General features: G+C 35.9%; 1 pseudogene; it reads right to left on the reverse strand.

Annotated features, from left to right (window-relative positions):
- Positions 1-398: 398 nt before the first annotated feature.
- On the reverse strand, positions 399-1,654 carry LOC110340333 (annotated as a pseudogene).
- Between the last annotated feature and the right edge of the window lie 1,237 nt (positions 1,655-2,891).

Here is a 2,891-nt window from a genome sequence, read left to right on the forward strand (position 1 = left end):
TATTTTCTCCTAATGATAAATACCTACCCAACAATGCCTATACAGTAGATGAAATATAATTTAGCAATGTCATACTAGTCCTACTAACTATAAAGATTATTTTTCAATAAAGGGTCTCCCTACATAATACAGTGGCTTTGAAGTTAAAGTAATCCTTCTGCCTCTGCCTTTGGACAATGAACTAACAGTCACACATCTTTATGCAGAGCTAAAAAATTTTAACAACTAATAGCCATCAGTAGTTTCTCAACCCATTAATTTAGAAGACCATTTGTTCACTAGTAAACTGAATTTTTCTCTGATGTAATATTATCTTTCTTGAGTTTTTCTTATCCAAACTAGGAATATGTAACTTTTCTTCTAAAACTTAAAATTACTTCATAACAAATTATCATTCTCTATTTTTTGTTAGCTTGCTTTAAGGATATCCATGCATTCAATGTGCTAGCTCAACGTTTGGCCCAGGTCAAATGGTTGTTTAACCCAAACATCTCTGAAGCAAACTGGGCTAATCCTCCTGGAGAAATCATAGTTGAACAGCCAAGACAAATGGACAATCCAAGGGATGACCACACATCCTGAGCACCCCAGTCTGGTATGAGGGGAGGCCCTCTAATCAAAGAACACACAGTATTGTCAGATATCAGTGGGCTCACACAACTACTGCTGCCTACCACTATGACAAACATAAGAAGTAAATAAATCCCCTTCATATTCTACTTTAATCTTTAATGTTTCATTCTGTACTTTATGTGAAGATGTTACTGAAAGTTCACATGGAGTCTCAAAATGCCCTTTGAATTTCTTTCACAGTGATCAGGGCCAAGATTTAAACTCATCAACAAACAATCCTGCACTTACTGACGTCAGAAGCAATTCCACTCAATCTGTAAACCACGCAAAACTTTACCATCAGGAGTCCTTCCAGACTTACTTCTTTGAGGTCACAGTAGGACTGTCTTTTTGCTAACTCTGATCTCCCCATGACCAGAGTCTCCAGGAATCAGTATCACTAACATCAGCAAGAACAATCTCTTTGGTCATTACAGTGACACCAACTCCAATCTTCATATCAAGCAGTGTACAGTTCTGGAACAGCAGGATTTCTCCAGGATTTCAAAAATAGCTTGTTAACACGACTCATGATGTCGGCTTTCATCTGGTCTGTAACATGTCCAACAAAATAAATTTCATAGCAATGAGTTGCTCTTCCAAACATTATGGATCACTGTGGCATCATCCTTGAAAAACATCTCCACTTTTGGTGAGTAAAACTTCTACCCCTCTTTTACACCACGGTTCCTTTTGAGGAATCCATTCAATTGGAGTGATTTCATAGTGGGATGTAGTCAAACCTGCTTCCTGCATTTCCTGGTGAAAGCAGTTTTGATATCGGCTTCGTATAATAGCTGAAAGATACAGGTGGTTGTCTTAATTAAAATTGCCATTTTGCCTTCTATGTAGCTCTTTCTAGCTTCATTTCCTGCTATAATATGGTTGTTGGACAGCAGTAGGACTCTTCCTGAATTGGCTGACAATTCATAGACTACTTTTTCCTTACCTTATAGGGTTTTCACCCAATGCTCAGTACCTCAGCTGCTGCCCATATTGAGGGCCAGCTGGAGGTGCAGACTACATGGGAAAGAGCTAGCATACCTTCATTTAAAACTCACATTTCAGTCAGTAAGTTCCTGGAAACTTCACTTTTCTTGATGGAAATAGGTTGTTATTTCTTCTGACTATGGATTAGAGCAATTGCTTACATGTATAGGAATCTTCATAAGACACTGAACATTATACCTGGTGTTTAAAACATTAATTAGAGATGGTTTTATCATCAGCCTAGCCTAAATCTTAAGATACTGATACTGTGTTGCTCCTCTTTAAAAACAATTTTTAAATCAACAGCTTAATTTGTCTATTTGTCAGATATAAAATGGTGTATTAGAGTATGTATATATATATACTCTATGTATATTTATATATATCATGGAATGATTAATGTAACTAATTAACACATGCCTTACATCCTTACATCATGGAATCTATAGAAGTTGACCTTGAAGAAGTAGAGAGAAGCCTGGTGGTTACTGGAGGTTGTGGAGTTTGGAGGAGAAGATTTCGGAGCTGTCATTCAAAGAATATGAAATTATCAGGCAGATAGGAAGATTACATTCAAGGAATTCATTTTAGAGCACACTAACAGTTAATAATGGTAATATGTTGCATGTTTGAAAAATATTGAGTATTTTCTTTTAATATAGTAATTTTCAATTTTGTGTGTTATTGCATCTCATTTCTCTAAAGTGTCCACCTAGAAGAGGAACAACTAGGATTTGTTCATTTGTATGTTGTGACAACTATCACACTGGCATGAAATGAACCCCAAGGAATGGATACATCCATAAAGCTCTTGGAATCGCAAACATATTCAAGAGCAAATAGTGACAAGGTGAAGTAGAAATCACACAATGCAATTGTATTTCCTTACTAAAAAAAAAAATAACAAGAAGCAAATCTGAGAATCGCTCAGCCAGAAAACTGTGATATACATCTTATTCCATATTCTTAATTTAACAACTCATTACAAGCTTCAAAAATGTCAAAACATTAGATGAAAACTTAAAAGTACCTTTTGACTATGACAACAGTCTTACAGCTGTGTGACATCACCTTATAAAACTACTTCCTTAATAAATGTGTTCCATGAATTTTGTTGTAAACTCCACATATTTAATACACACAATATGAAATACAATTATCATTAAGCCACATGATTTAGCTCAAGCCAGTGATATAACATGATGAAAATAATCTGTCAGTTGGTACTCTCCCACATGATAGCAAGGTCCGTCAGGGGAAGACTTTCCCTATGGGTTCTGTAAGACAGG

This window comes from Mesocricetus auratus, unplaced genomic scaffold (assembly GCF_017639785.1).
Source record: "Mesocricetus auratus isolate SY011 unplaced genomic scaffold, BCM_Maur_2.0 Super-Scaffold_6730, whole genome shotgun sequence".
In the NCBI taxonomy this organism is placed as follows: Eukaryota; Metazoa; Chordata; class Mammalia; order Rodentia; family Cricetidae; genus Mesocricetus; species Mesocricetus auratus.